Below are 12,720 nucleotides of genomic sequence, written 5' to 3' on the forward strand. Positions count from 1 at the left end.
AAAGCTCAAGAACACCAAAACCAGCCAGGAAAACCCAGAATTCAAACACTAAACCATAAATTGAAACTTACCTTCACTGAAGAACCAATCCTCCAAGAAATTGTTGAGCTAACTCCCAGGTCTTTAGCCTCAATTCAACCTTAAATTCAAACCCAAGAACTCTTAGAATCCAACCATGTCTATAGAATTTAACCACCAAAGGTATAACTCAGAACTTACCTCAACTCTTGATTAGATCCTTTAGCTAACCCTTAGCTAATCTCTAAAGTCCCAGCTCAAATTCTCTGAGTTCCCAGCCAATTTTCTCTTAGTTATGTGGTTTCCTTTGAGAGAGAGAGAAAGAGAGAAAGAAGAGAGAGAAGGGTCGGTTTGGCCTTGTTCTACCACTTTCTGAGTTTTGTTTAGTCTATCCTCAATTAGTTAAGTCAATCCCGAGGCTCGGGGTACCAAAACATCCCCAAGGGAAAAATGGTAAAATTCCCTAGTATTCCCACCTAGGCGTCCTAACCTCAAATATATATCCAATTATTTATTTCCATAACCCGATAACCCAGATAACCATCTAATACCCAAAATACCCCTTAACTTTCCCCGAGCCAGGTATTAGGTCCTGTTGTGACTTTCCCGCTAACTAGCTCCCTAGCATCGCCTCAGGTCGCATGCTGCAGAAATATCCACATAATAATGTGGTCCTCACAATTATAACATGTAGCATGTTTATGCCCTCAACGGGCTAAAATTTACAAATATACCCCTTTTAAGCTAAACAGGGCCTACATGCATACTAATACTCGTAGACATGCATCTCATATCCAAATAATCATATAAACATGCTTATCACATAACCATGCATTAAATCATTTAAATCACACATAAACCAATTATGCCCTCTCGGCATACTAATCAAGGCCCTTAAGTCTTATTAGTGATTTTTGGGTCGTTACAGTATCAGAGCTAGGTTCATATGCATGAAGTTATCCTTGATACACACGCACAAGCTCCGAATCTAACCGCCAATGTAAGTGTTTATGTTTATTATGCTTATGCTTATGTTTATGTTTATAGCTAACGTTTTTGCCCTTATGTTTTCAGTTAAGAATGGATGGAGCCTTGACCTATGAGGATATCCGAGCCATTAAGATATTGAAAAGGATTAGAGAGCCAAGGAATACTGTAGGAGTGTTAGAAATCACTCAGAGATTAATTTTATTCCACAAGGAGATAGTTCATCTCCAAACTACTAAGCAAATTATGATGAAAGCTACGAAGCAATATGTGTTAGTAATTAGGATTTTAAAAAAATTTCCTTCTGTAATTTCAACTTTAGAAGAAATATGGGAGACTATAGATGATGAAGATGATTTACCAGTAGCCATGAGATATTATTTTCTCATACTTAGGTTCACCTCTAAGTTGGAATTTCAATTTACCAATGAGCAAAAGCATAGAATCTTTATGAATCTTCCTCGAGGAAATTTTGAGGCTCAAGATAATGATGATTATGAGGAGATAGATGATGATATGTTAGATGAAGGGTCAGATGTAGAAGATTCTGATTTTTAGATTCACCCTAGTTATGTTAGTTTATTTATTTATTATTTTTGCATTTATGATTGTACTTAGTGAAAACATTTTTCCAAATGAATATTATTGTTATTTTTTATAACATGTATGAGTTTGATTTTTTTTTACAATCATAATAAATAATAAATTTAATAAATAATGACCAAGTTCGGTGAGGGAGGATACAAATCAATGGACCGAGTTCTATATTGAGAGTTAGGGGGCCATAGTAATGGGAACGATTTTACTGATCCCAGCCCTCCCTCAATATGGTTAACTTTGGAACAACGATGAGTTTCGAGCCTGAGAATTAAGACATATAGGATGATTAGAAACAAACTTAGAAAGTAATAAAGATGGCTGATTTTCTAAGTATAGAAACACACCCTAATTATAAAGAAGGCTTACCTAATTTTTTTCATAAGAAATCATAACTAATAGGTTCGAGTTATGTTTTCTTAGATTAAGTTTTTGCCTTAGAGCCTATTAGGGTAAGTTCTAACATGTTTTTCTCGACTGTTAGAACTCTGCTAAAGATGTCGCTTAGAAGGTCTGCACGCACAAACACCAATGCCTCCAGCGCTGCTCATGAGACTAATGAAGCCCCTCTAGTTCATAGAAGGGGAGCGCGTGCCACCAATACTGTTGCTAATAGAAGTGCACCCCCACCTCCAGTTGACAACACTGCTGAAATTGTCCGACTACGGCAACAAGTGGAAGAACTGCTTCAGCAACAACGCCAACAGGCTCAGCCTCAACCTCAGCCTCAACAAATGGCTCAAGCACCCCAAAAAGTAGGTCCTTATGGGGGATAACCAATGGCAAACTATGCGCCCTACCCAGCTTAATACATGGAGCCAATCTACGAGCGATTTCGTAAGCAACACACTCCAAACTTTGAAGGGACAACGGACCCCTTTGAGGCGGAAGAATGGCTCAGGAATGTGGAGCCGATCCTAGTACACATGAATATCGGCAATGCCGACCGCGTATCTTGCATTTCTTCTCTTCTAAAGAAGGATGCTAGAATATGGTGGGACTTTGTACAGCAGACTAACGATGTCGCCACCATGACATGGACTAGATTTGTGGAGCTCTTTCACAAGAAGTATTATAACTCTGCAGTCATTGCCACAAGGGTAGAAGAGTTCACCAGTTTGAAGCAGGGCAACTTATCGGTAGTAGAGTATGATCGTCAGTTCGACCAACTAGCCAAGTTTGCACCAGAGTTGGTTCCAACAGACTTTTTGAAGGTTACCAAGTTCATTAGAGGACTCAGACCAAATATTGAGCTAGGAGGCAAGCTAGCAACTCCTAGAACCACTACTTATATCGATGCTCTAGAAACGACTATAGAAGTAGAAAGACTTTAGGCGAATGTTAGTAAAGAGGAGGCTAGTAAGCCTGAACCTAAACAGCAGAATCAACCTCAGAATGGTTACAACCACCACAACAACCATCAGCCTAGCAGCAATAATTGTCAGAAGATAAGGCACCTTGAAAACAAGCAATCCGACAATGACAAAAGAGCACGGACTAACAATGGAAGTAGTAGGTCGGGTTATGTAGAATACCGACAGTGCTCTAAGTGCCAAAAGAAACATCCTGGGGAGTGTCGTACGAACACCAAGGGATGTTACAATTGTGATCAGGAAGGTCATCGGAAGAGGGAATGTCCTCGACTCAAGCAAGAAGAGAAAAGGGACAACAAGATGGTTCCTGCCAGAGTCTTTGCCTTGACCCAGGGAGAAGCTGAAGCTAGTAACAAAGTGGTCACAGGTCGGATTCCTATCCTCGATAATATATGTTCAGTATTATTTGATTTGGGAGCAACACACTCGTATATCTCGTTAGGAATGATAGAGAAATTAGACAAACCTTGTGAAAGATTTAGAACTAGGTTTGTGACAGAATTGCCTTCGGGCGAAGTGGTCCTATCATCACGAATAGTACGAGGCGTACCAATCAAAATTGAGGACGTAGAACTAGAAGGAGACTTGATCGAGTTAGAGATCAAAGACTTCAACGTGATACTGGGCATGGATTGGCTAGCAAGGCATGGGGAAACCATCGATTGCAGATGCAAGCAAGTGATGTTCGAAACTCCTGACGGTCAAAGACTATGCTTTATGGGAAAGGTTTCAGGACTACGTACGCCACTTATTTCATATGTCAAAGCTCAAAGGATGATAGAAAAAGGATGTCATGCATTCTTAGCCAATGTCACGGATGTGGTAAAGGAAACACCACTAAAGGTTGGAGATGTCCGCATCATAAAAGAATTTCCAGAAGTATTTCTTGATGACTTACCAGGGTTGTCGCCGACTCGGGAAATTGACTTCATAATTGAACTAGTACTGGGCACCGAGCCTATCTCAAAGGAACCATATCGGATGGCACCTACTGAACTCAAGGAGTTAAAGACGCAACTACAAGAACTCTTAGACTTGGGTTTCATCAGACCAAGCCATTCGCCATGGGGAGCCCCGGTTCTATTTGTGAAGAAGAAGGACGAAAGCATGCAGATGTGTATAGACTACCACGAGCTGAATAAGGTAACGATTAAGAATAAGTACCTGCTACCCCGGTTCGACGACGTGTTTTCAAAGATCGATTTACAGTCCGGGTATCACCAGCTCAAGGTATGGGAAGAGGATATTCCCAAGACAACTTTTAGAACTCTTTATGGACATTACGAGTTTTTAGTTATGTCTTTTGGTCTTACCAACGCTCCAACCGGATTTATGGACTTAATGAATTGGGTCTTCAAGGATTACTTGGACAAATTCGTCGTAGTATTCATCGACGATATTTTGGTGTACTCTAAGGATGAAGCCAAGCACGAGGAACATTTAAGAATGACCATGTTGCGACTGAAAGAGCATCAACTTTACGCCAAGTTAAAAAAGTGAAAATTTTGGCTTTCGCAAGTAGCGTTCCTCGGCCACATAGTATCCAAGGATGGAGTTGCTGTAGACCCAGCTAAAGTAGAGGCTGTGAAGGATTGGCCAAGACCTAAGAATGCGTCAGAGGTTAGAAGTTTTCTCGCGCTAGCAGGCTATTGTCGGAGGTTTCTAGAAGGCTTTTCTAAGATAGCCACTCCGCTTACCAACCTGACCCGGAAACAACAAAAGTTCAACTAGACAGACAAGTGTGAAGAGAGCTTCTAATTGCTTAAGGATAAGCTATGCTCAGCACTAGTACTTTGTGTACCAACACCCAACGACAAGTTTGTAGTCTACTGTGATGCGTCGAAGCAAGGTTTGGGTTGTGTTCTGATGCAGAATGACAAAGTAATAGCCTACGCCTCGAGGCAGCTGAAGGAATACGAGCAATCCTTGAATTGGCAGCGGTGGAATTGGCAGCGGTGGTCTTCGCATTGAAAATATGGCGCCACTATCTTTATGGAGAACGGTGTGAGATTTATACGTACCACAAAAGCTTAAAATATTTCTTCACGCAGAAGGAGCCCAACATGAGGCAGTGTAGGTGGATAGAATTAGTAATGGATTATGACTGCGAAATCCTATACCACCCGGGAAAATCAAACGTAGTTGCTGATGCACTAAGCAGAAAGAGTTATGGGAATCTAGCAGCATTATCCAGAATAGAAAAGTTGCTTCAGCAAGAGCTGATCAATGCCAAAGTAGAAGTAGTCATTGGTAAAATGGCTAACTTGTCCATCCAGTCCAGTTTGTTAGAAGATATACAGATCGGGCAAGGGCATGGTGACACATTAGTATCTCACATAGATGCAGTTAAAGAAGGCAAGGCCACAGATTTCTCTATATCAAGACAGGGGTTCTTGAGATATAAGGACTGGGTATGCGTGCCGAATGATCATGGAATTAAGATGAAGATTTTAGAAGAAGCGCACAATACCCCATACTCAGTTCACCCAAGGTCGACCAAGATGACTCATGACCTTAAGGCATTGTATTGGTGGCCATAAATGAAGAAAGAAGTAGTGTAATATGTGTCTAAATGCTTAGTATGCCAGCAAGTGAAAGCAGAACATCAGCGGCCTGTAGGCTTATTGCAACCGTTTAGTATCCCATAATGGAAATGGGAAGACATAGCCATGGATTTCATGACAGGACTACCACGAACAAATAAGCAGCACGAATCGACTTGGGTAGTAGTAGATAGACTAACCAAGTCAGTTCACTTCTTGCCTGTCAAGACTACGTACACAGCGGATCAGTACGCATACATTTATGTCCGAGAAATAGTATGACTGCATGAAATCCCTAAGACCATAGTATCCGATAGAGGATCGGTGTTTACATCAAGATTTTGGGGAAGCTTGCAGCAAGCTATGGGTACCAAGTTAAGTCTTAGTACGACATTTCATCCTCAGGCCGATGGTTAGTCTGAGCGTTCCATACAAATTTGAGAGGATATGTTGCGCGCTTGTGTACTCGATTTCAGAGGATCATGGAGTAAGTATTTGCCACTGATAGAATTCTCCTACAACAATAGCTACCAGTCAACGATCGGGATGACACCCTATGAGTTACTTTATGGAAGGAGGTGTTGATCGCCGTTACATTGGGACAAGGTAGGAGAAAGGAAACTTCTTGGACTCGAAGCTGTTAGAGAAGCTCAGAATGCAGTGGTGCTGATTAGAAAGTGTATGCTCGCTGCTCAAAGCCAACAGAAAAGTTATGCGGATGCCAAGCGGCGTGATGTGGAATTCAAAGTCGGAGATCAAGTCTTCTTAAAGATATCTCCTATGAAAGGTGTGAAGCGGTTTGGGAAGAAAGGCATACTTAGATCCCTAGTTTATAGGTCCTTTTGAGATATTGGACAAGGTGGGAACAGTTGCATATAGATTAGCCCTATCGCTAACTCTACCAAATAGCCATAATGTGTTCCACATCTCGATGCTGCGTAGATATGTGTCAGACCCATCTCACGTCCTCAAGTACGATACGATAGCACTCCAAAAAGACTTGAGTTACGAGGAACAACCGATTAGCATCCTAGATATAGGGATGAAGGATTTACGGTCTAAGAGAATTTCGATAGTCAAGGTCCTATGGAGTAATAATTCTGAACGGGAGGCAACGTGGGAGTTGGAGGAAGACATGTTAGCACGGTATCCGAAATTGTTTGGTAAGTAAATTTCAGGGACAAAATTCTTTTAAGTAGGGGAGAATTGTAGTGTCCCTGAATATTTACTTAGCTAGCTAGATAATAGTAGTAATTAGTATTAGTTTGTAGTTTGTTAAATTCTGTGGATTTTGTTTCAAGCCGAGACTTAGTTGAACACTCATAGCAACAGTTATGAATTTTATAAATTTAACTTATAGTTTAAGAATATTAATTATAATATAAGGTTTGATTAATATAGCTGATTATAGAGATCTCATTTATTATAACCTAAAGTTTAGATAGAACTAATAAGATGGTGACACTTGTCATATGCATGTTTATTAAGGATTTAAGTATTTTGATGAATAGTTTAATTAAAAGAAAGATCTAGAATCTCTAGAACTTTCCAGTAGCTGTTAGGATCATATTATGACTCAGTCAAAATTGTTTACTCAATTCAAAATATGCTGAAAAAGTGCAAATACGTGTTCAACGTATACCGATATATCACAACTATAGGGGTCGATATATCGCCTACGGTAAATACGGAAAACACTTCAACTTTGCATGAACATTTGAACAGGGCTCGGGAAAATGGTCTAGGCGATATATCGCCCAGGGTAGGTGATATATCGCCCTGGTGCTGCATTTTTGAATCTTGGGGATTTTTAAATTTAAAAACAGCCTTATCCACTTGGACCTGCCTTTGAATGATTTTGATCGAGTTCTGGGCGTCTGTTTAACGGAAATTCAAATATTTTTCATTTTAAATTCATTTATTTATTCAAATTAAAAGGGGTTAGTTTCACTCCTTGAACTCTATAAATAGGACCTAGTACTCAGCCGTTTTCTTCATTCTTCAAGCAGTCTTCAGAGCCTCCAAGTTGCTATGGTTATCATAGAGAGAAACACTTGGGTTTTTGGGTTAAGAGCTTTGTCATTCTAAGATTTTCTAAACACTTGGGCAGTGAGATCTAATGAGATTTTGGTATCAAGGTTTAGATCAATTAATAAGATCATTCAAGGTATTATTATCCTTAAGTTCAATTCTTTATGGTTCTTTAGTTTTCTTTATTTTCAGATCCTAACTCTTGTATATGATTCTTGGTTAGGTGTTTAAGTTTCTTGAAAACTTAAGGTTCTTATCGGTAAGATTCTTCTTTGATGGTTTAGTTTTCTTTTCATCTCTTTTCTTTAGAAACTCACCATTTTTACTGTTGGTTTTTAGGAGTGTTCCAATCCCGTTCTTGTTTTGAAATATCCCAGTTTGGTAAGGAAAATAGGATAGATTATATGTGTTTATATGTTTATGTTATGATATGTTTTATACTATAATATGTAAATGTAAATATGTTTTATAGTCGCTTGGGCATATGACTTGCTTAGATAGCAAGCCCCAAGAATTTTTATCATTTTTATGGTTTAGAGTTATGATTTACCCTACCTCGATTAGTAGACATAAGGCCTAGATGGGTTATCATATACTACCATGTGGTCTAACCCACCTCAAATAGTAGACAGAGGACCTAGATGGTTTATCACATGCCGTGCTAATGAGTTAATGGCCATTAATATTGTAGTCCTATATGATATACATTTTTATAGTCATATGTTTTTATAGTATATGTTTATGATTATGTCTTATGTTTATGATTTATGTGTTAGTAGATTTTCCTTGCTGGGCATTAGGCTAATTCCTTTATTTTTAGCTTGATGCAGGAAAATGATTATGGAAGGCGGAAAGATTCATGACAGCTTGGCTTGTGTGTTAAGGATGAATGGATTGAATGGACTGCGTGAATGATCAAGGATGAGGTTATTTTTTTAAGTCATTTGAATTATGTTTCTTTTGTAATTCCACACTTAGTTTTTAAACAATTAAAGTATATGGTTTATGTTTTTATGTATTAAACAATGGGTACCCATACCATATTTTATATTTCATATGTTACTTTGTATTTTGCACAATATTTATTTTTGGGGTTTTAAATAAAGTTATGTTATTCCTTATGTATGTTTTCCCAAAATAGTAGATATGTCTAGTAGTTTTAATGATGTAAGGTCATAGAAATAGTTGGGTCACTACAGTTCCGACAATGTTATCTAAAGAATAGACAACTTATCCACAATTACTTGAAGCTCATGTACTTGGGGGAGTGTAATGTCCTACTAATCCAGGACCGTTACACTGTGTGTTTAAAATAGTGCTTAACTCATTAAGCGAGTCATTTGGACTTAAACGTGTGATTAAAGTTAACTAATGGTTAAGTATTAAAAAATTTGGTCAAAAAGTAATACTTTTCATTAAAAAGTTTAAGTTTATACATAGGATCCCAAAAACAGTTTATAAGTTGAATACAAATGTGAGCAACATACAAAAGTGGCCGGCCTAAGCAGCAAAACAGAGTAAAGCCCTAGTTCCTCATGAGAAATCCCGAGCGTGGCGGTTGAGCAGACTGCATATGTACACATTGTCATAGAGCCCTCCAACTCATGACTGGTCCAGCTCCTCTTTTCCCTTACAGGAACCACATAGCACCCGTGAGCCAAGGCCCAGAAAGAAAACCCCAATTAAATAGAAACATATAATCAACAGGATAAGAATCATAATCAGCATGCTTTGCAATTTTAAGCAAACCCAAACAAGCATACAATTCAATTATGCGACCTCTACATCGAACGAGCGCATACCGCACTCCTTGAGTGGCACTACCATAACAGCCTACATTCCACATGCTTATTGCTGATTACGACTCGCTAACCGAACATTTTAGACAAATACAAATAGATATGATCCATGTATACATCACAAACATGTACAGTTTTAAGATATTTACATTTAAACAGATATTCAAACATGGTTATAACCATATTCTACAAAATGGGGCCAACACCTTTATCCCAGTGCAAGTGCCGGTCTTCTTACCTCGAGTCCTGTGAAAGTAGTGATACGACCCTGATAACTCTTGAATAAAGAGCTATTTTTCATACTTTTAAGCTTATAAATATAGAATTAGGTTAAGTTTGTTTGTTTATTTATTATTTTTATTTTTTAGTTAATTCTTTTCCTTTTTGTGTTCTTGTGTCCTTTTGGGTGCTTTAGAGCTGATAGTAGGCAACTAAGGAATTCATGCATGGATTTTTCCAAAGAAAACAAGGCAAAGTAAAATGGCTCTTAGTTGATTAATTTGTGCTAAAATGTCAGGTTTTACTAGAGCAAAAGAAATTTTGCTAGAGCATTTTCTGCATGATACAAAGAGGGAAATTAAGCATATTAAGGAGAGACATGTGACGTGTCATTAATTGACTTGTCAAAGGCTGATGAGGTGGCAAAAAAAATCAGAGTTCTTAGCTGCATTTTAGAGGAGAAAATTCTAGAAGAGTGAGGAGACTCGCATGTAGAAGGATTGGAGGGCAATTTTGTACTTTGGTGAAAGGGGTTTTTGTACCCTAGCTGAATAAAAAGAAAGGACAACCTCCATTACCCAATTCAGCCATTTTTTTTAAGAGAGAGAAGCACCAAGTACAATGAGACTTCAACAGTACAAAGAAGGAAAGGGAGAAAAGAAGAAGAGGAAAAGAAGAGAATATTCATTCCATCATCATTTTGGGCTATTTCTTCTCTTTGTTTGTTATTCCTTTCCTATTTTCTCTAGTATTTTGTGTTTGATCTCTCATAGACAGATTAATTTTGTATTTGTGTTTTTGATTTAGCCATGTACTAGATATTTTGAGGCTTAGATTATTAATGAACTCTATGTCTTAATTCTAAATTTCTAACACTTTATTTTAGAAAATTACCCATTGTTCATTCAAAGGTGCTCATTGATGAATTCTTATTGTTGTTTGGCCACCAATGGCAAGATGATTAGTTATATTTATGTTGGGAAGTTTGAATATAATGGATAAATTTGAATGACACAAGTAGATAATCTTGTTAGACTATGTTTTGTGAATAGCATAGGAATATGTTATTTGCCTTGTGTAACAATTGTGAATTGATGCTTAAATCTGAATTCTTAAACTTCATTAGCATATTTAATATCATGGGATTTGGGAAAATTCTATGAACTTAATTTGAATTTTTGTTAACTTTGGGAATTTTACTGCAACAAAATGTACACGTCATTTGACATAGAAGGATTTAATAATTCAAGCCTATTTCAACCAATTGATATTACCTCACTTTTTGATTGGCATTGCAGTTTATTTTTAAGTATTTTTCATTGATCTCAAGTAGTGTTAGTTTACAAAAATCAAAACAAATTAATTTGGTTACTTTTGAAAATGTTTGGTAATTAATTTGTGCATTTAGTTTTAATTTGCGATCCCCGTGGAGAAAAACTTGAATACTTATCACTTTAGTACTTGTTTTGTGACTGTGTATACTTGCACATAATTGATAAAATGAAATCGCAACAAATTTTAGGCGCCATTGCCGAGGATAGAAATTAAAATTTTGTGTATTATTAATTACTTTTCAATTTATTTTTCTTATATTGCACTAATCTTGTTTGCTTGATCTTGTCCATTGCTAGATTGATTCCATTGCATGAACGAGCATCAAGACTTTGAGCTAGCCCTTATTGACCCTGAGATTGAGCGCACATTTAGAAGAAGACTAAGGGAACAAAGGGATCAACTTCACCTTTCTATGGCTCAAGAAGGTGAAGGGGTTGAGCAGATTAGAGCTCAACCCATGTTTAATGCGGCAGTTGAAGTTGTCAATGATGCAACCAATGCTTTGAATTTTGCAAATGCAATTATTATGGCCGATGATAGAGAAAGGGTCTTAAGGGAGTATGCTGCCCCAATGTTTGATGAGCTAAATCCTGACATTGTTAGGCCTGAAATTCAAGCAGCTTAGTTTGAGTTGAAGCCCATGATGTTCCAAATGTTGAAGATAGTGGGTCAATTTAGTGGGCTTCCTACGGAGGATCCTCATCTCCATCTTCATTCATTTTTGGAGGTGAGCGATTCCTTCAAGTTGCAAGACGTTATTGAAAAAGCTTTAAGATTGAAATTGTTCCCTTTTTCTTTGAGGGATAGAGCTAGAGCTTGGCTCAATACACTTCCTTCTAACTCATTTACTACGTGGAATGATCTAGCTGATAAATTTTTGATGAAGTATTTCCCTCCAATGAAAAAATGCTAAGTTTCAGAATGAGGTTATTTCTTTTCAACAGTTGGAGGATGAGTCGGTGTATGATGCTTGGAAGAGGTTTAAAGAGTTATTGAGAAAGTTCCCACATCATGGTATTCCACATTGCATTCAAATGGAGACTTTTTACAATTGTCTCACTGCCTCCACACACATGGTTTTGGATGCTCAAATGAGGCTATTCTCTCTAAGTCCTACAATGAAGCATATGAGGTTTTGGAGCAGATTGCCAACAATAATTACCAATGGTCTAATGCTAGAGCACCAATGGGAAGGAAAGTAGCATGTGTTCATGAGGTAGAAGATTTGAGAGCTTTGATCGGTCAAGTTTTCTCTATGACCAACCGTTTAAAGACCATGAGTATGGGGGGTAACTTACAACCAACTCCTATGGGCCAAGTACCAGAGGTTTCTTGTGTTTATTGTGGAGATGTGCATACATTTGATAGTTTTCCTTCTAATCTCGCTTTGGTTTATTACTTGGGGAATCAAAATGCCAAATGCAACAATCGATATTCCAACTCTTACAATCCGGGTTGCGGGAATCATCCAAACTTTTCTTGGAGAGGTCAAGGGGCTAGTTTAAGTGGCGGAGCCATGCCAAACAAGCCTAATTATGAACCAGGGTTTTCTCAACAACAACCAAGAGCTCAACCTCCTCCTCCATAAGTTTCTCAAGCAAGCTCTTTGGAGAATTCGATGAAAGAGTGTCTTTGAGGAAACTTGAGATTTAAATGGGGCAGTTAGCTAATGAGTTGAGGAATAGACCACACGACACCTTGCCTAGTGACACTGAAAAATCCAAGGAGAGATGGTAAATAACATTGCAAGGTGGTCACTTTGAGGAGTGGTAAAAATCTGGAGTTGAATTAGGAAAAATCTAAGAGCAAAAATGTGCC

The 12,720-nt window shown here is 38.1% G+C and overlaps 1 non-coding gene across 1 annotated transcript; it reads right to left on the bottom strand.

Annotated features, from left to right (window-relative positions):
- Nucleotides 1–11,814: 11,814 nt before the first annotated feature.
- LOC133793371 (small nucleolar RNA R71) lies at nucleotides 11,815–11,920 on the bottom strand. The gene has a single exon (XR_009874816.1). It is a non-coding gene; the product is annotated as a small nucleolar RNA R71 (small nucleolar RNA).
- Nucleotides 11,921–12,720: the final 800 nt, after the last annotated feature.

The sequence above is a fragment of the Humulus lupulus genome, chromosome 7, assembly GCF_963169125.1.
Source record: "Humulus lupulus chromosome 7, drHumLupu1.1, whole genome shotgun sequence".
Lineage (NCBI taxonomy): Eukaryota > Viridiplantae > Streptophyta > Magnoliopsida > Rosales > Cannabaceae > Humulus > Humulus lupulus.